This window comes from Lonchura striata, chromosome 5, assembly GCF_050655825.1.
Source record: "Lonchura striata isolate lonStrDom1 chromosome 5, ASM5065582v1, whole genome shotgun sequence".
NCBI classification, from domain to species: Eukaryota; Metazoa; Chordata; class Aves; order Passeriformes; family Estrildidae; genus Lonchura; species Lonchura striata.
In genome coordinates this window covers 70,499,571-70,519,410 of record NC_140707.1, presented here as the reverse complement: position 1 = coordinate 70,519,410, position 19,840 = coordinate 70,499,571, and the positions used below count along the sequence as shown (strand labels likewise).

Sequence of the window (19,840 nt, the reverse complement as noted above, 5' to 3'; positions counted from 1 at the left end):
AGAGTCTTGGTGAAGGATCCCTGGGAATCCTCATGTGGGGGGAGTCTCGGTGAGGGTTCCTGGGGATCTCTGTGTGAGGGAGTCTGGGTGGGTGATCCCCGGGGATCCCCACGTGGGGAGAATCTCGGTGGGTGATCCCCATGGATCTCCGTGTGAGGGAGCCTGGGTGGGTGCTCCCTGCGTGGGGAGAGTCTCGGTGGGTGATCCCCGGGGATCTCCGTGTGAGGGAGCCTGGGTGGGTGCTCCCTGCGTGGGGAGAGCCTGGTTGGGTGATTCCCGGGGATCCCCGCGTGGTGTGGGCGAACCTCAGGACGAGGTGAGGGATCCCCGCGTGGGGAGCTCGGGGGGCGATCCCCGAGCGCACGGGCGATGCACCCACACCCGCGGCACAGCCGGGCGGGCGCTCCCCGTGCCGGGCCGGGCCGGGCCGGGCGGTGCCGGTGCCTTTAACGCGCGGGGGGGCGGCCGCAGGCGCGGCGGACGTGCGGGGCCGCCTCCTCCCCTTCCTGCCGCCCGCGCCGCGCAGCACCGGCCGCTCCCGCTCCGTCCCCGCAGCCCCGGCCCGGCACGGCCCTGCCCTGCCCGCCGTCTCGGTGAGTCCCGCCCGGGCAGCGCCGCGGGCCGCCGCGGGGCCGGGCCCTCCGGCGAGGGGCGGCGGGCCCAGGCCGCGGCGGGCCCGGGGCTGCGGCCCGGCCGGGAGGTGGTCCGGGCGCGGCCCCGCGGCGGGAGAGGCCGCTGCCGTGGGGCCGGTGGGGTCTGGGGGCTCCGGTGCTTGCCGAGCGCATCTCCCCCGAGCCGGGTGGAGCGGGGCAAGCACGCCGCGTCCGCGGTGCTCCCGGAGCTGCCGCGTTAAGCCGCCCGCCGAGGGGCGGCTGGGCGAGAGCTGACGGCCGAAATGGGATCTCGGCGCGTTCCCCGCGGCTGTCCGAGCCCCGGGTGAGGTTTGGCGAGCGGCGGCTGCTGCAGCGCCCGGGTGGCCGTAGGAGCTTTAATGAGCATTGCGCTTCGTGACCGCGGTCTGGGCCGCCTTGGGTGCCCGTGCTGGGGTCCGATGCTCGCAAATGCTGCTTCCCCACCCTCGTAGGTGATGTTCTCGGTGCTGTTTCATTTGTACAGCACCGGTACCGGTTGTGTGCAGCTCTGTTAACCCTGGAATTGTTCATGCCCCTATCACCTCTACTCACGGCTGACTCCCTTCCTCCAGCCTGCAAGTTATGGAGAAGGAATGAGGGGTTAAGGTGGGAAAGCTACACCTTTTGTACCCGGCTGCCTTCAGTTGATGAAGTATTTTAATTGAGTAGGTGGTTATTAAGAATAACGTAGCTTCGCTTCTTTTCTGCATTAGACATGACAAGTTCTGCTCTCCAGTGATGTGCATCCACCCGTGTGCTTTAGATTTGTCATTTTATGACCTTTTTTCCCCCCACATCCTCGCTAAGACAGTGCTGTGTATTTTGAGGTCACTGATTGAAAACCTCAAACATATTTCTCACTTTGTGGAAGAGGGAGCTCACAGGAACTGAGCTGATACCCTGCTGTAGCTCTTTTCTGTTTAAAATTCTCCCCTTTTTCCCCCGAGTTCCTTTAATGTTTGTGTTACTGCCTCTGCCCACCAACACAAATGACATTTAGTTGACATGATTATTCTATTTAACATGTCTTTACCTATGACAAGGCAAAAATCTCTCGCTGGGCAGTCTGAACTGGTTGCTGCAAAAGTTGAGAAGGAATTCAGTTCTTATGTACCATCTCCTTTCAGATGTTTTTCCTTGCCTTTTCTCTCTGTGGATCACTATCATCCTCCTGTTTGGCTTGGGCTGGAAGTGTTTCTCTGCCTCGTGGACCTCTTGCCTGTAACTGTGCTGTAATTTCTGCCCTGGAACAGGCCATGCAACTCGCTTTACCACATATTTTTTCTCTTGCCTCATATGCTGATGCTGCTTTCTGCATACTGTGATTAAAATAACTTTTGTGTGTAACTGCAGCAGTGAAAGGTTGGGGATTGGAAAGAAACACTAATTCCCTGGTAGAGTTATTACCAAATACCTTTTTTGGTAGGTTTTTTTCTTACCACCCCCTTTTCTAGCTGCTCTCGGGAAGATGCTTTCTGCTCTCCGAAATAGCAGGATCTGAAGGGCACAGTGAGATTTTGATTTTATCCTTTATCCCCTGTCACAGACCTGATGACTACTTTGTTTCTGAAACTCCTTGAAGAAAAGGGAAGGACTTACTCAAGCCTGTGTAAAGCTGTGGCGTTGCTTGGTTAGCTCTGTAACAGCTTTCATTTGCGTCATCTGCTTTTGCTGTTGGAGATTTGGTGGTTATGGCTTGAAAATGTCTAATCATTCTTGACCCTGGGTGCTGTTAACCTAGGGCTAAAAAAAAAATCCCTTAGGAACTGGAATTCCCTGTGAATTTCAGAGGTGATGGCCAGGTCTGTGTGCCAGGCTACACCCGAGACCCTAAAGTGTGAGGACACAGGAGACAGGACATGTGTTTTATTTTAAGCATCGAACTTGGTTGCTCCTAATCCCTTCCTGTGCTGCTGCCAAGGCACCCACCTCTCACCATTGACTTTGTGAGCCTTCAGCTCCCAAGTTTAGTTCCCTGGTCATACCCCAATTATGTGCCTGAGTAAATAGTGTGAGTGCCCCCTGTGCTGTCCTGCAGGGATGGGGAGGAAGCGGAAGGCAGAGTGGCAGGAGGCAATAATTCTTCATCCTGCTCTTCACTCCAAAACTGTGCCAGCAACCCAAATCAAGTTTAGTTTCCCTGTTTTTAGCACCCATCCATGCTGTGAATGCCTTTCATAACACAAACGCTTCCAAGGTGAAACTTGATTGGTTTATTCTTTCTCCATCTCCACAGGAGAGCTGTTGGAGAACCTCCTTGAAGTCTCAAGCAGTTGCTGAGTTTCCATCCTCACAGTGCTCGTGGCCTGTTTGTGTAATTTGGTTTTGGTTCTAGTGTTTCCACTTGGTTTAAATGACTGTTTTACCTCCCTGATGTAATTAGAGCAGTCGGGTCCCCTCTTGACCCCTTGTTTCCATAGGTTAAACAAGTCGAAGTCTTTAAGTCTCCTTGAGTTGTTGTCTTATTGATGTTCTCAGGATTTCCTTGTCAGCGACAACCTTTTGCCTTTACCCATCAGAGCCTTTTTAATATAAAGGGAATTTTATGCGTGTGTGTTTAGCTCTTAAACTTCCTGCTCTGCACTGGCAAAGCAGCAGGATTGGGTTATTTTTAAAAATAGGAATATTTTGGAGGGGACTGATTGCTGCATGAAGCTCACAAACTTTTTGACATTCCTGGGGTGATTGTTTCAGGCTAATGAGACAAGGAGTTGCTGGGCTAAATCTGTCCCAGACAAATCACTTCTTGTTAATGACTGTGCATAAACTGTGGAGATGATAAATTGGAGAATTACCAGCCCATGACTCCTAGGAATCTGCTTCTCCTCTCATCGTTATACAAGATGTCCAAGCAAATAAAACACATGGGGACTTAAAAAAAAAAGTATTTATTTATGTTTTCAGAAATGTAAAAGCTTCTTCCTGTTCGCATGCCTGAACTACAGCTGGTGGCAGGAGAGAGGGTACTTGGGAGCTTTGAAAACCTCCTATTTCTTGCCAGAATGGAACCTTTAAAGCATTTTCTTACAGTGTGGACTCTGGCACTTTTTCCAGGCTGATGTCTGTGGTCTGCAGTTTGGGAATGCATCTGTGCCTGCTAGCATGGGCACTGCCTCAGAGTCTGATTCCTGCTTTTTTTTTTTTTTTTTGCCCCCATTTCCAGTGATTTCGGAGCAGGAGCAGCAGCCCTTTCATGGATAAGCACCATGCATTGATCTGTACTCTGCTGCTTCCAGCTGAGGAATTGTTTTTTACCTGGTGGACAGAAGAAGCAGAGTGGATCCAGGTGCTGCTCTGAGATAATGCCCAGGCATCTGTAATTCCTGCCATTCCTCTGCAAAGGGGTCTTTTTCCCCTCTTTGTGGGAGAGCACCTGGGATGGATTCCCTGTGTGTGAACTCGTCCTCTTCTGGTCACTGCCATGCCTGTGTACAGGACTGCTGCATCTAATTAGATTATATTAGAATGAATAAGTGAATCTCAATAAATGAGCTTACAGGGGCACTGTCGGGTCAGCTCAGTCCCTAAATATAGGTCCTGGGCAGAGGGCAGGCTTGGTGCAGGATATCTCCATAAAGCAAAATTAAGCAGAGATCTCCTGGGAGTGCATAAATTCTGCTGCCTTGGCCATCTTGTCAGCCTGGATTCTCCAGTGTCTCAGTATAAGAAATACCAAAGTCCACCCAAATACGAAGATTCTTTAATTGAAACTTGGGTGTGGAGTTGGAAGGGGAAGTCATAGCAGTGGAAACTCTAATAATCTGAGGTGCTAAAGAATGCAAATCTCATGATCCTTTTTAATGCTTCCAATTTAACTAGAGGTGAGGGGTTTTTTAAAAGTCTCTTAGATAGTGTAAAAAACAGGGAAAAAGAGGAATGGTGTCCAATACATGAAAACTCTGGAAACAATCTCTAGCTGTGCTAACACAAATAAAGAACATTATCTCCTTGTCACTCTGTGGTGCAGAGAAGTAGTTTGGGTGCTTCAAGCCTTGAGTTTTGCTGTGGAATGAGTGTGGGGTGGGAGGGAGAGGGACAGGAGCTGTAAGGTTTGTGGGGCAGTCAAGAGTTACTTCTTTGCAGCTCTCCTTCTCTGCAATGATCTGTTTTTGTCTGTGACCACCCTGCTTACCAAAATCCACAGCTGTAAATTGCTGTTACTGAAGAGAAGTAAAAGTAGTTTCTTCCCCTTTACTTCCCATGAAGGTTTATTTAGAGGAATAGCATTTTTTCTGTTTCAGATGAAAGCTCATCTTTGCTTGTGCATCACTGGGGCTGCATTGTGACTCGGAGAAAGTGTCTGTAAATCAGTCATGTAGACAAGCTACTCCTTTTGTTTTACTAATAATCCTTATTATAAATAGTGTTGACCTCTGTTTGCATTTACAGCTCTTTGCTCTCAGGTGTGCAGGATTTTCAGCGGTAATGAAACACAGGGAACAGCTCTTCTTGCAGATTTTTTTTTCCTCTTTTTCCATTGGACACTCCTCCTTCTGGCTGATCCCTCTGTCTGGCTTCCTTGTCTGGATCTGCTCACAGTGAGGCAATCCTGCAAATCACTGCTCTGTTGGAGCTGCTGCATCACAGCTCCCCTGCTGCAGGAAGCATCTTTAAACCCTTTTATGCTGTGAAATTGAGGAAATAAAGCAAAACTCCTGTTTTCCTTCAAGTTGCGGTTGAATGACTAATGGAGGAGCATCAGGGAAGGCTCTTTTTCTCTCAGAAGAGGTGTGTTGATGTTATCCAGCAAAACACAAACGTTGTGATTTTGGGATTGCACCTATTAGTTGAATAGGTGACCTTTTCAGCCCGCCTGTCTTGTGTCCAGCTCACCGAGCATGTGTTGAATGACCCAGGGAAAATCAAGCTGGAGTTCAGAATTACGTGGGTGTCAAAGGCTCTTAAAGCCTGGTATATTTATGCCTGTGATTCATGGTGCTTCCAAAAACAATCCAACTCTCATTCCTGCAGAGGGGAAGTACCTCCGTCCAGCGTTATCAACTTTTGCTTAGCTGCCAGGGCAATATAAACTCAGCCCGAGTTATTTTGGGCTCCTTATTCTTTGGCTTCCAAATCCCACCCTGCAAGTTCCTTGTAGAAGGAATGTTGGCTTAATTCTGTTTTACACTCTCCCTTATGGACTGAAATCAGTAAGCAGGGTATTTTATTTCAGGGTTTATATTTATTTCAGGGTTGAGACAAATTTTAGTACATCTCGTTCCTTTCTGTGGTGTGAAAAGGTGTCTTTTGTCCACTTGCTACTACACAGGAAGGAAGTTGTTGAGTCTGGGAGATAAAAGCTTTATCTCCTCCCTGCAAGGGACAAGCTGCCCACTTCTAGTCTGGTACCACTCTACTCTGTCCTGCCTGTAGTAGGGCAGAGAGGAAATTTTTCATGGGAAAATGTGAGTGGACTCAGAATCTGTAAGTGCGTAGCTGTCAAGGAAGATGATGACTAAGCTATTGCACAAGGTGCAGCTCTTCAGGGAACTTGCCAGGATTGGGCTGGGTCATGACTGACTCATAAAAGAGCCCATAATATCAGTCTGCTCCTAATTTCATTATTACTGGTTTGATCTGACCACTGAGCATGACTGCTTTTCTTTCCCAGCCAGTTTGCTGTGGGGTTTTAAGTTGGAAAGTCTACGCTTGATGACAACAAATTAAAAAGTCCAATTTCTTGGAGGAAGTGAATGGTTCCCAGGCCTTGGGTGAGAAGTGCTGTGTGGCAGGAGTGTTTAAGCTGATGTCTGGCATTTGGCTCACATGGGTGTTTCTCCATCAAGCACCTGCCCTGTGCCCTAGTTGCCAGGCTCTGGCATGACACTTACCTGCCCATTTTACAGAAGGGAAAGCACAAGCCAAGCAGCTGCAGCTGAAGATGCCAGGAGGTCACCAGCAGAGCTGCTGGTGGTGCCTTTTTCTTGGTCCCATCTGTGACTTGAACCCCTGGCAGTCAGCTGGTGGGTGAGCTGCATTGTCAGATAGTGACAGGACAAGGGGGAATGGATTTCAGCAAAGAGAGGAGATATTTAGGTTAGATATTAGGAAGGAATTGTTCCCTTTGAGGGTGGTGAAGCACTGGCATAGGTTCCCCAGAGCAGCTATGGCTGTCCCTGGATCCCTGGAAGTGTTCCAGGACAGGTTGGACAGAGCTTGGAGGAACCTGGGAGGGTTGCTCCATGGCAGGGGGTTGGAATGTGATGATCTTCAAGTTCCCTTCCAATCCAAACTATTCTGTGATAGGATATGAAAATGCTTTCCTGCAGTAACCAGGACTGTTCCCATGTGCCCCTTTCTTTAGGGTCTCTTCTCTGGTGTGGGTGGGAGGCCAGGGTTAGTGATGTTGCTTCTTGCCTCCCAAACTGGTTTGAAAGGCTGCCTTGGTGTTTAGTGCTGTTTTGCCCTCTAAGTCATCACCTAATGTTGCTAGTGGACATCCCAGCTTGGCATTGCCTTTAATTCTGTGTGAGGACCTAAAAACAGGTACATGGAACCAGTTGTGGCATCTCTGCTGCTCCTCTCTGCTTCAGCTCCAGGTGTACCTGAGAGCATCACCATGGCTACAGCAGCTCATAGCCACTGGAGCTTTTCCAGGGCATTTTCAGATCTGGAAAGTGAGGTTTAGGGTGCTGTGCCAGGAAGGGCCCCTTCCACCAAGACTGGGTGGGAACTCTTGCCTCCTTTGGCTTGCTGTTCTCTAGGGAGACTCTGTGTCCTGTCCTTGGAGCAGGCAGTGTCTGCACTTCTCAGGGGCTGTGGTGCTGGGAACTGGCAGAAAATGGACTTTACAAGTCAATTTTGTATCTCCTGTCACACCTGCTGACCTTTGCTTGGTTCAACACCTGTTGGCAGCACGTGTGGCTCCAGCTGTGATGGGAGGACAAAGGACTGAGCTGCTTTTTCTCTTCATGCTCCCTGGTTTTGTGTGGTGGAGCTCCATCAAGCTTTACTTTTCCAAGCTCATGGAGAATTGTGCTGTAAAGGTTCCTCCCAACCCTGTCCCCATCGTGGACAATGAGCAGCATGGTCCAGAAGAGAGGTGGAGGTGGTATCTCAAAGCCTTGGAAACCACCAAGCTGCCTGGAGGATTTATGGAGGTGTTGTTAGGATTTTATTGGGTTCTCTGGGCTTTCCCACAGCAGCTTAATGGGAGTACTGACAGTTTTTCCTTGTTACCTTCCAGCTAAGGTCACTTCCATATCTTCAGTGTGTGCTACACCACCACTAGGATTGGGTTGCATGCTAAATTTAGTGAACCTTTTTACAGCTTGGTTTGTGTGTGTAAAGCCAGAAGGTTTTTAGCAACTTTTAAGAGGTTTAGAGCCTTGTTCAAGATGCCCAGCAAGGCCAAGCTTTTTTTGCACAGGTGGCAGCACCCCAGGCCAGGTGTAGGAGGGTTCTTCTCTGCCTCAGTGTACTTCCACACAGGGATTTGCTGAGGTGCAGAGCCCGTGGGTGGGAGGGAGGGCTGTGGAGGCACAATTAGAACTTGCATAACATGGTATGCAGTCTGAGGCATGTGAGAAGTGCTGGCGAAGGGGTTGAGTTTCAGAAGTTTTAAAGGCTTGTGAAAATTCTTGATCAGTTGTTTCCATTACAATCCTGCCTTTTTTTGGCCCCCCACCCTCCACCTCCAAGTTTCTACCTCTCTTCCTATGATGTTTGTGTGCCAAAAGAAGAATTTTTTGGCTTCAGGTCTGGTGTACGTATTTCTCAGTAGATTTTTTAATCCCTGCTTGGCATTGCAGGCTACTGGAGTGATAGTTTGAGATGCAACTTAAGTTTGAGGCACATAGGTTTAGATCTGTGTGGTTGCAATGAAGTGTTTATTCAATTCTTGCACACCAAAGGAGGAGCAGATTGTGGGGCAGCAAAGCAAAGGGAGTGAGAACCCAGAGAAGCGTGAGAGAAATGACCTCAATTACTCTGCATTTCTCTTGCTGAGCATTTTTAGGCCTTTTTAACAACCTGGCATGTTCTTGAGTTCAGCTCCATGCTGGGCACATTGGGGCGGGTGTGTGTGCTTGTGTTAGGAGGCTGTTTTGGGGGCAGGACTCTGGGGTGTTGGCTTCTTGAACTCAAAAACTCTTCAAATATACATTTCACTGTTTCCAGTTTCTTTAGGAGACTCCTGCAGTTTTGGTCCTTGTGGTCACAAGTGGAAAGAAGCAGGAAAACTTTAGAGATGTACTTTGAACACGCCTTTTGCAGGGTTCTCATGTGGTGTTGCCCAGCTCTCAAAAACTGCACTGTGTGTGGAGTTATGCAGTGAACTGAACTGTGGAACTGGGACCAGTAAGGAGGGTTGCAGCATCCCCCGGGCTGCTGCTGCTCAGAGGAACATCAGCAATCCTCAGCATCACTCACCTGGGGGACCAACAGCTGCATGAGGAAGGTGGTAAAAGAAAGCTCCTTCACTATGTGGCTCAGGTGTGATTCAAGTGTTAAGCAAGTCTGTGGAGGAGCTTGAGCCTTTTCGCTGCTGCTGGAGGGAAGTTTAGTCCCCTCCTCTGGGTGTTTTAAGAGACAAATATTGCCTGGAGGTCTGCTGAAACACTGCACTGATTCGTGAGAACATGTGACCTTCTTAAGCTGCCTGCAGGAGCCTAAAGGATGTGGGTGATGACACTATGGGGTGACACCAGCTGTGTATCATTTCAGCTGTGAATGCCTTCAGCAGACTGGTCCATGAAGCACAGGGAGGTTAACAAGGTGAAAAGAAGCCTTGTACTGTTCAAAAACACATCTCCTTGTTGTGGAAGCTGTAAGGATGGCATCTCAACGGAGCTGTGGCCAGTGAAATTCTTGTAGTGCAGGAGGTGTTTTGGGTGGATGATGAGGTGAGCTCTTAGTGCTGCCCTTGATAAATGAGATATGTGCAGTTTCTCAAAGGAGAGCAGAGAAAGGCCTTAACCCTTCACCTGCCTCAGCAGGGAAATGACCACAGTTCAGCAGCAATTTAAAACTTCATGTTGTGCTTTTAAATAGAGCTAGAAGTTCCAGCTCATGATGCAGTTTATGCTTTGAAATGCACTGGTGTAACTTGTATGGTGACAGTGCTGCAGGGATTGCTTCTGAAGCCTCTTTTGTACCCTAAGCATTTTGAAACTTTGCTTCTAACAATATTAACAGCACCATATTCTACAATGTCAGGGATCCATCTTGGATATAGAAGTCCTGTCTTTATGCTTGCATGATACTGTGCTTTAGGATAAATGTTGAAGGACAGCTTTGCTATGGAGCAGCCAAACTAAGTCATATCTGCTGTGGAAGTTTGTTCAGCCTTCAGCTGGTGCAAAATTCTGGAGTAGAAAGTCAAAATATCAGTGCTGTAGGAAGCCCCATCACCAGCAGGACCTTCTGTGGTCCAAGTTCAGTCCTGAGCATACCTCTAAACATTCTCTGTGTTCAGGGGGTTTGTAAGTAGAGTGTGAGCAATGCTTTAATCTGGCAAATGATTTTAAATTTAATGCACGATTGAAATAAAATCTCACCCTCTTTGGAGGTGTCATTACTAATGTGACTATGGATTAAAACTCATTGATTGCTACCAGCAAAAGAATGAAATAAAACACAGTGCCCCTGCTCCATGCAGAGACTGCAGATTGACCATTACAGCACTGAGCACCTTCTTGGATTGAGGATTGAGAGCATTTTCCCAATGTGCAGCCAAAATGCAGCCATGGCCCATTGCTGCCCATTTGTTCCCACACCAGCATTGTCCTCTGGCTTCAGCCCCTCCCTCAAGGTGGGAGCAGAGGAAACTGGGCAGGGTCCTGTTCCTTGGGTGCAGCTCAGGGCAGCAGAGCTGTTCCTGCACAGAGGAAGGGAGGGTAGCAAGTAATGCCTGCTCAAGCCTGGCTGTTCAGATTTTCCAGTGTTTTTGTGTCTTTCTGACCCCGACTGTGGTATAGAGTATTAAAAGTAAAAATAGACCTGCTGATACAGTGCTTAGCAGGCTGCGTGGGCTGAAGAGGAGGCAATTCCAGCCTCGTAGTACTCCCTAAATTCTAGTTTGATAGTTGTGCATGTTGGTGATAATTTCATTTATGATGCCTCTGTCAGCTTACAGGAACTTTGACTTCTCTGTGTTTAGTCTCTGTTCCTCCAGTCACCCAACCTAAACTGAAGCTGCCCTTTTAAAATCTTGGGGTTGAGAAACTTACTGCATACCCCTGACTTCTAAACTCTTGGCACATTTGAAAATATATTATCACTCTGTGAACTTTGGTTGTTTAACTGGTGGATACTCCCCCCCCCCCCATTCTTTTATTGTACTGTGTGTGGTGACAAAGAAAGATCTTCCCTGTTGATTCTTTTCTGTTTGCAGCTGAAGAATTACCAAGGCTCAGTCTGATGATGGGTGCAGCAATCTTGTTTCACTTGCTGCCTTCTGATGCTCTCATTTAGCTACATCTGTGCCATATTGACAGTAGTTTTCTCTTTAGAGACAACTGAAATCACTCAACTGCTTAGACATAATGTGTGCAATAAATAATATCTTGAGACTCCAGGTAGTTAGAAGAAACCACATGAAAACATCTAGATCTGATATAATTCACAATCACTGAAATTTTGATTTCCCTCTGAGCTAACAACTCTCCTCTGCCTTGCAGCCTGTTCCCAGCACAGCTCAATTTCATTTTCCTCTAGGAATTCGGATAGATGAGAGCATCCATGTGCTGCTGGCTTCTCCTTTTGTCCATTGCTATTTGACAATAGGATTGTCGAGTCACTGAGAGGTTAACGAAGCTTTTTTTTTGTCAGTGGTCCAAGCTATTTGTATAGCTGTGTGGAACAGCACACTGAACAGAAATAATGGGAAAATCTTGTTGCTGGAATGACTGGGGCTGTCATTTTGTGATACCAGGGTAAAGACCTGCTTAAGCTTCAGGCTTGTGGCTGTGTTATGGGGTGGCTGAGCACAAATCTCTCTGTAAGAACATTAAATATTAGTTTCTCTTGCATCCAGCAGTGTTGGAGCAAGGGGAGGGAATCTGAACAATTACAGTTGCTTCCCATTTAGTATTTAGAATGGTTTTGTTAGGAGCCTTTTGGGGTTTGGCATTGGAAAAAGGGTGAATTGTAGCCCTTAATTATGAAGTGTGGGAACAATTGGAGCTGGACAGACAGGCAGCAGTCCAGCTCCTCTTCCTGAGTGAGCAAAGCTTTTGTGCTGTGCCATCCCACTGCACAAATGACCGTGCCGGGCTGTGGATTGATTGGTTTTGATCCCATTAGGGAAGGGGTTTGGAAGCTCTAATTTTGGGTTTATCACAGTAGTCAGGCTCCTGCCCTGTTGCTCTGAGCAAGCCTGTTACCTACCCCAAAGAACTTCCCATGGAGGGGGGAGCGTGGGGTTAAAACCCAGTTGTTAAATCCAGTTGAACTGGGACATCAGTGGCTTGGCTCGTGTGGGTTCAGTGACAAAATAATTGCAAGGAAAGATGTGCATGAAGGTGCTGTGCTTTGCTCCTGCAGGGAATGGAGAACTTTGAGGGGAAATAAGCTTGGGATGGTGTGGGATGGGTGGAGCTGTGGCTTGCTGGATGTCACCTGGGACACTTTCCTTGCCCTATCTCTTGCCAGCTTGTGGATGAGGGCACCCAGCAGAGCAGGCTGGCAATGGGATTTACAGGAGTGTTTGCTGGTGGCAGTGCTCCAAGAAACTCTCACCTTTTCCCTCCAGAGCACCTCCCCAGTCTGGGCTTTCCCTACATCAGGCAAAGTGCACCTGTTATCACTCAGCCCTTGCTGCTGACCCCAGCTGTGCCTCCTGTCCAGGCTCTTGTTCCAGCAGAGATCATGCTGAAAAATGAAAAATACAGACCTCCTCTTTAGGACACAACTTCACTTTTTTTATCTTTTATTTTATTTTATTTTCCCCTCCTGGGAGCTGCTGAGCCTCTGTGGCTGCTGGTGTATGCATGGCCCTGCATTCTCCTGTTGAGAATGTTAAAAATACCAGCTACAATTTTCCCTTTCCACATACCAAAATATATTAATGTGCTGCTGCTTTGATTAGTCATTTCCTCTTCTTTTGTTCCTTTCGCAACAGGGTAAAGGACAGCGTGTGCACACTTGAGTAAAATCTTGTCTGGTTAAGAAGTCTGAAGCTAAATAGATTCTCTTAGGTTAATACCTGTCTTTGTTGGCAGAAAAATTCTGTTCTTATCCCTTCAATATGCATTCAAAAATTAGTCTGGATAAAGTCACTTTTATAATGTACAGACTAAGAATATCTTTGTGTGATTTATTTTTGTAGTGGAAAGAAACTCTAATATGAACAAGATTAATATTCTTAGATGAGTTTAATATGTTCTTGCAGGAAGACCTTTGGTGATACATTTGCTATAGGAAATTTTCCAAATTCATTTATTTTGAGGTTTCTTGTCTCCCTCCTGTGCCATCACCTCGGTGCACACATCCCTCCTTCCCTGAGCTCCTGTGAGACCTCATTCAGTGTGGGTGGAAACGTGGTGAAAGCAGCAGTGTGACACTGTTGGGCTGTGCCTGTTTGGGGTAGTTCTGGCAGCCTCTGCACCCTCGGGGTGTGGGGGTACAAAGGTTAATAAATTCAACTTCCAGGGACCTGCTAAAGTTACTCTGAGCTACTTGCTTGCCCTTGAAGGCTGGATATTTTTTCCTTCTCTGTTGCCGTGACTGCCTTAGTCAGAAATTGGGGAGAAAAGCTTTAGCACCAGGTGGTGTGGAGAGCTGCAGAACAAGTGGTAGGTTTAAAACTTCCTTGGTGTGTGGAGGAATTCCAGTGAATAAGCTAAAAAGTTGCCTGGTGAGTATACTTAAAGGCAAAGTTGAGTAGAAATCTGGAGAACGGAGCAATAAATTAAGCCTGATCTCTTCTCAGTTATGTCCAAACTTTAGAAACACAACCCATAAACAACATGCCATCCTCTTTAGCAATCTGTCGTGGTTTTCCTGTCGCTGTGGCGCCGAGGGCGGCTGCTCTGCCCTGAATTCAGAGGCAGCACAGCTTGTGCCTGCCTGGGGAGGGAAAATTCTGCTGCTGGGGATGTGCAGGAAGAGGATTTTACCTCTCCTGGGATGCACAGCCAAGTAATGCAGTCGAGTTTTCTCCTTGACTCTTTGCAGCTCTGGTGTATAAAAATCTGGGTTGTTTTTTTGAATGAGCATTAGCCTCCCAGTACTCAGATGCCATTCATACTTTCACAGAATCTGCTAAGGGGAAAAAAAAAAAAAAGCTGGATCAAAGGCCTTTGCTTCTTTTGTTTCTGTCTCCTCTTCTTTTGCATTTATTTTTAAAAATATTAACAATAATTCATAATAGAGGAATGTATATTAATATAGTTATATTTGCTGTATACAGTGGGAAGGGGAAGATGTTTCATTCCAGCTGCTTTCTTTTTGCTGATTGCTGTGAAGGTATGAGAGGAATTTGAGTACTGAGAAGCTACTGCTCATACCTGCTTTCCTCTGTTACAGAATCATGGAGTGACTTGGGTTTGGAAGGGACTTTAAAAACCATCTGATTTCCACCCCATGCCGTGGGCAGGGACACCTTGCACTAGATCAGGCTGCTCTAAGCTCCATCCAAACTGTATTTGAACACTTCAGGAATGGGGCAGCCACAGCTTCTCTGGGTAACCTGTGCCAGGGCCTCACCACCCTCACAGCCAGGAATTTCCTTCCACACTTGGAGTTGGATGTAAGGAGATGAAAGGGATGTAGCAGCCCTAAATTTCTCAGGAGATGACCTTCATTTTTTTTTTGTTGTTTTACTTGGAATTTGGGGTTCTACCTCATTTATGACCAGGGGGTGGTCAAGTGCATCATTCCCAAGGGTGCTTCAGACCTTGTTTTAATTGAGTTAAAGTAATAAAGCATGGCAGGGGTAGGTGCAGAATGAACACACTTAGAGTAATGCAACTTCTTCCTGCGTCAGAAAGGGATTAAGCTGTGTTAGAGTGAGCAAACCCAGCTGGGCTCAGACTTGGATTGTACTTGCCCTGGCTTTTAAGGGACTGGTAGCTGCTCCCTGAGGCTTTCTGTGGGTCCAAGGTGAAGATTAACTTGTGAATGTCTGTTTATACACTCGACCACAACAGCTGTCTTAAGGCCTTTGTTGAGGTGCACAGCACTTTAAAGCTGTGTAAGTGGCTTTTGTATGTGGTAAAGCTGAGCTGCTGTGGAGTGTCACAGCAGCCTGGATTGTACAACCCCCTGAGAACTTCCCAGACAGCTAATTAGAATAAAAACAGGTGTGGCCTGGTCCCTCCCTTCTATCCAGGTGCTGGGCAGAAGCAGATTTCAGGTGTGGTTGTGTGTGTTTAATGGTTTTGCCTGTCTGACCCAAGAGTCCTGGCTCAAATCTGTACCAGCTTTGTGCTTTTGGATGGGCTCATGTTGCAGGAGATCCCTTGATGCTCAAATACTACATGACAGATGGAATTGCTGCTCAGACAGGGAACCTAAGCTCAGCTTTGGCCATAAGTCTGCTAGATTTGGCTCTTATTTGTAGTATTATTTTGAGAAAATTTTGTGATCTTTTTTTTGTGCCTTCCTATTTTGAGAAGTATCACTTCCCAGTTCCCTGTGCATGGAGGCGGGTGGTGATTGAAGAGCCAATGTCTGATCTGCTCCCTGCCTGCGTGGAGAGCAGGGAAAGGGGAAATGCTTACCCAAAAGCCTGAGCTGGCTGCTTGGGTGTTTAAAATGCCTCTCAAATAGTTCATGGTGGTGTGGGCAGAGCATGTCTGTACATGAATGTGTGAAGGAAGGAGCTGGGGGAGCCTCAGGGACTCCTTGGAAGTAGCAATGGGAAGATGCAGACTTGCTGAGTAATTCCTGCTGGAAGAAAGAAACCTTTGATTCTTTACAAGCACTTTGGAAAAAGGTAGTGTAAAGATAATTTGTTATCTTCTGACTCTGGAGATAATAGGGGTGTGTTGGCTGCTAGTGATTTAAAGGGGAAACTTGCAGTTTCTGGAGTCTGGTGGAGCCAAGGACATTTTTTGCTGGTCCTGACGCACGCTGGCTTTTATCCCAAGTGACATCCCCTCACAAATACTGCAAGAAATGTTTTGGTTTCCAAAGACTTTCCTGTGCTGAGCAATATAGACTCATTTAGGTTGGAAGAGCCCTGTAAGATCAAGTCTAACCATTCCCTTAGCACTGCCACCACTAACCCATGTCCCCACGTGCCACATCCACATGATTTTTAAATCTCTCCAGAGATGGGGACTCCACTCCTGCCCTTGGCAGCCTGTGCCAGTACCTGATCACCCTTTCAATGAAGAAATTTCCCCTAATATCCAATCTAAACTTTCTCTGGTGCAATGTGAGGCTGTTTCCTCTTGTCCTGTTCCTTGTTCTGTTGGAGCAGAGCCTGAGGACCCCTGGCTGCACCCTCCTGTCAGCAGGGACTTGTGGAGAGTGAGAAGGTTCCCACTGAGCTTCCTTTCTCCCTCAGCTGTCCCTGGTGCTCCAAACCTTTCCCTAGCTCTCTTCCCTTTTCTGGACAAGCTCCATCTCCTCAACATCTTTATTTTCACGAGAGACCCAAAACTGCCGCTGTGACTGAAGGTGCTGCAGCACTGAGGACACTCCCTGCCCTGGTCCTGCTGCCACACAATTGCTGCTATCAGTGTATTTGTGCCCATGCTTGGTGAGCCCAGTGGGGTGCTGCTGCTGTGCCAGGCTCTGTGCAGTTTGGGATACCCGTGTGAGGAATGTGGAGCGTGGTTTTCTGTGCCCGCAGCAGGTGCGTGTGCGTTTATCCCTGGCTCAACGCGAGGTTGCTCGCTCCACTTTCACTGGTGCTAATTCCACTTCTGGGCTTTGTCCTCCAGCCCAGGTGCTTTCAGGGCGTCAGCTGCCTCCTGGTGAATCCCTGCCCTGCCTTATCTTGTAGGAACTTGCCCGAGCAGCCGGGCTGTGGTGGAAACCTCTTGTGGGAGGTACCTGGGTGCTCCCCGCTGCCGGCACTGGGACAAGATCAAGGACATCTGCTGGTGCTGGTGGCGAGGGGGTGCAGCCGTATTGCGCTCCCGGCTTCCTCTCGGCACTGCTGCTGCTGCTGCATTTTGGCAGGTGTTGGCTCTGAAGCTGTATTAAAAAAAAAAACCCCTGTGAAAGTAAAGGCTTTTGTTGAAGCAAAGCTACTCTTTCTGGAATTTAATAAAGAGCTTGTCTGTGTTAACTAACATCAAGCGACTGGGAGCAGACAGAGCCCAACAGATGGTACAAACAGCGGCATGTTTGGAATGGAAAATATTTACCTAGAGGGTATTTGAAGCACTGAGCTTGTGCTCTGCAAATGGCTTAATTGTATCAGTGAAATAAAGTGGAGAGCAGGATTTATTGACAAGTTTTGCTCTTGCTGTCAGCACCTTGGAGGGGTTGTCAAGCACTGTTGAGCTTCCCTTGAACAGGTCTCCTTCCTGGGAAGAGTAGTTTTAACACCTGAAATGGCTCAGTTGGTGTTTTTGAGTGTCTACAGCTTTCTCCAGTGGCTGCACAAATCATGCTGTCAGGGCAAGTGTTGAAATGAAAAATTCAGAGCTTGAAATGCTGTTTATAATGCTTCTCCCCCAGTCTTGGGTTTGGGAGGATTGGTGTAAATAGATCATGGAAATAAGAGATATAAAACTATATTATTTAAAAAGTATACAAATATGTAAGTTAAATTTTACCCTCAGTAATGTGGATGCCACAATATAAGGTTAGAAAGGTACTGGAGAGTACCCAAGGGCCATGGAAGTGGTGAAGGGTCTAGAGGGGAAGCCATGAGAGGAGTGGCTGAGGTCACTTGGCTTGTTCAGCCTGGAGGGGATGAACTTGAGGACAGACTTGATCCTGGCGTGCAGCTTCCTCACAAGGGGAAGTGGAGGGGCAGATGCTGATCTCTTCTTCCTGAGCAGCAATAGGACCTGAGGGAATGGCTGGAGCTGTGCCAGGGGAGGTTTAGGTTGGATATAAGGAAATTTTCTTCCCCCAGAGGGTGCTGAGCACTGCCCAGGCTCCCCAGGGAATGGGCACAGCCCCAAGGCTCCCAGAGCTCCAGGAGTGTTTGGAACACACTCTCAGGCACAGAATGGAATTGTTGGGGTGTCTGTGCAGGGCCAGGATTTAAACTCTGATCCTTGTGGGTCCAACTTCCAACTCAGGATATTCTATGACTCTGTTCTGTAATTTTCTGATTTGCCACTGGGATCAAAACTTTCTGGTGGCTGAGTGCCTCGTGCATGACTTTAAACTGTGCCATTTTAAAAGTGACCTGTGAGAAGACTGTGTGTGATCTTACTGAAAGCTCTGCCTTTTCTTTACATGGGTGCCAGGTGAGGTTTAGGTGCAATACCTTAATTCTCCTGTTTAAAAACTGCTCGGGTGCAGTCAGCTCCTTGCTGGTGTTCTCTGCACTGGGTGTTTTTGGGAGTGCTGAGGACTGCAGGGGCTCCTTCCTTCCCAGTGTGGCTCACCTGCTGAAGTTAGCCTGGTGTTAATGCACTCAAGCAAGTTTGATGGGTTAAAATCCCTGCCTGCTCCAACAGCTCTGTATCACATCACAGCAGCTCTGCTGTCTTTTTTTGTCTTGTCTTGAGGCATGAAAAACCCATCTTGTTTTTTCAGTAACACACAGAGCTGCTTAAAAAACCCAAAACTAAATCAACCTAAGCTGTAATTCTGCAGTTTTCCCATATGCAGTACCAACACTGATGTTAAATTAACTACCCTGAGGATTTTCTGGCAGGCCCCCTTCCTAGAGCTTGAGCCCAGCAGTGCTTTAGTCAGGTAGTGCAAACAAGTCACACAGAGCTGGTTGCTCTTGCTGTACGAATGTGGAATAGGCATGGAGTGTCAGAACTTCTTGTTTAATTTCATACCTTGCCTGTGGCAGATCTGGGTTTAGTTGCCCAAGTTGCTGGGCATCATCTCTGGAAGAGCTCTGGGGGAGGATGAGCTTGGGAATAAAGCTGTTTTCAAGAGGATCCTCTTTGCAGCTGGCTGATATGGAACGTGTTCCAAACTGCGTGCAGATTAGGGAGAACAAAAATAATGTTATCTGTTTGAGGAATTTATTGAATCCAGATACAGCTCTGAGACTTCTTGCTGTGTTCCTAGTGACTGTTGGATGTGAGTCTGCTTGCCAGCTTGAGAAAATCCCAGGAAAATATCCCAATTAAAGGAGCTGTTGCCTTGGCTAAATCATACATGGTATCTGTTAAACTGCTTAGTATTTTAAAAAAGGCACCTTGGTACCTCTATTTCCCCTCTTTAATGTTAGTTTTTCAAAGAGGCACAAATCCCTGAAGATTATGTGCATTTTGGGACCCAAGCATTTATAGAAGCTGCACTTCTCATGTGCTGGGGCTAAGCTATGAGTGACTCATTAGCCAGATGGAGCTATAATTTATTTCTATCTTCTCAAGTAAGTTAATTCTCTGGACCTAAACTGAATGAATATCCTGTGAAATGTGGTATCTGCAGAGGGTGAAACTTGATATTTAAATTCAAAAAGGCAGGGGGTAGGTCAGAAAATCCAGGGCAGCATGAACTGGCAGGAGAAGTCAGGTGCAGGCAGTAATAGCACAGTGGAGTTCAGAAATAGTTATTTTTCTGTGGCACGGGCTCTGTTTGGGGAACAAAAGTGCAATTCTTTTGTTAAAGGCAGGATGGGAACAGTAACTGGGTCTGTGCACGGCCTGGGACAGATGCAGCTTGTTCCCCTTTCACAGAATGACTAAAGGGATGTTGTGAGGTCTGGAATTTACGGGTGAGATGGGAGCATGTCTGCAAGGGGGGAGCCTGGCACGGGTGCTGCACTCTGAGAAACGTGATCAAGAGCAGGCTGAATATCAAATGCAGATGAAAGGTGAGTATTTAACCAAATACATTGAAATTTAAGTGTAGCTAAAGTCGCTGTGCCTCTGTAGGCAGTAGGGAGGGATTGCTACTGGGAGTGCCTTACTTGGGATTGTGGGTTTGGGTGGGTGGGGAGCTGGTGCAGCTGCCCTGGAGACTTTAAAGCTGCAAGTGATAAAAGTCCCATTGCAGCACTTCTTGGGGAGAAATGCTTTTTTTTTTTTTTTTTTGTGAGACTGTATCCTAACCAGGATGGTAAGACTAAATGGAGCAGTTAAGGTGGTAGGTGAAGGTGTGTCAATGCAGCATTTGCTTTTTTTCTGCTTTAATAGAATGAGTTTCTTCATCCTGTTTCTTTCTGC

At 47.4% G+C, this 19,840-nt stretch overlaps 1 protein-coding gene across 21 annotated transcripts in view; it reads left to right on the top strand.

Moving 5' to 3' along the window:
• The first annotated feature begins 421 nt into the window (after window positions 1-421).
• The window catches only part of KTN1 (kinectin 1), a 77,452-nt gene continuing 58,033 nt past the window's right edge, over window positions 422-19,840 (top strand). For 8 of the 21 annotated variants that reach the window (XM_085580995.1, XM_077783901.2, XM_085580993.1 and 5 more), the window contains exon 1: window positions 451-593. The gene's annotated coding sequence lies outside the window, so the exon portion shown is untranslated. Of the gene's footprint in view, window positions 594-796; window positions 937-3,932; window positions 15,511-15,550; window positions 19,489-19,840 lie in introns of those variants that run through there. The other 13 variants (XM_021534636.4, XM_077783900.2, XM_077783899.2 and 10 more) reach the window with 7 other exon arrangements.